Below are 898 nucleotides of genomic sequence, written 5' to 3' on the forward strand. Positions count from 1 at the left end.
AAAACCCACTGCTCAACACTGACAGCACAGTGCTACCACCAGGGATGAAAGTTTGCGGGTTTGCGGGCACTACAGACCTGTCCCTGGTACTGGCACCTCTCACTGAGCACCACATACCTGCACACATGCTAGTAACGCTGCAAGAGTTTCTCTATAACAGCAATGAGCTGATGGAAGTGGCAGGCCATACCAGACAGGCAGGAGGAGCACCCCAGAACAAAGCTCACTTGTCATCCCRAGAACCCACAAAACTAAGCGTTGTCCATACAACAGCACCAGTCTGGTGCTGCCAATCCTAAAGGTGCAAGAAAAAGTCAGCTCAAGACCTATCAGCAACCCACTGCTTGTTACGAGATGAAAATACCTAATGCTAAAATCCACGGTGGTATTAAGACAAGAAAAAGCCTCTGAGCTGGTTGTGGTTTTTCCTCTCCGGACTCCGGTACGCGCAGGCAGGAAACAGAGGTAACGCACAAAGCGCTGCCAGGTCTGAAACACGTTTAGACGCTCGTAGATCTGGACCGCACACTCGCAACGAGGAACGAGACACCCTTCTAGGAACAGTAACTCCAGGCACAGCCTCCAGCCCTTTCGCAGGCTGCCGTGCGGGGAGCGGGGACCCCGCGTGCTCACACAAATTAAACACGTAGGAGACCTCGGAAGAAAGCCCTCCACGCCGCCTGCCTCCTGAGAAGGCAACTATTCAGGCTTCCAGCAGCAACAGCACCCARCGTCCTGTCACAAAGYACCCCGATGCTTTCGGCATGCATTACCCAAACTTGTTTCAAGAGAAACTAGGCAGCAGCCCAGCAAGAGCAGGGAAAACGTTAAGAGCTAAMRGTCTCCAGCTGCAGCAGGCAAAATCCTGACCAGATACAAGGGGAATGCCTTTCACAAC

This window comes from Rhea americana, unplaced genomic scaffold (assembly GCF_003343005.1).
Source record: "Rhea americana isolate MKP2758 unplaced genomic scaffold, rheAme1 scaffold_583, whole genome shotgun sequence".
Taxonomy (NCBI): Eukaryota; Metazoa; Chordata; class Aves; order Rheiformes; family Rheidae; genus Rhea; species Rhea americana.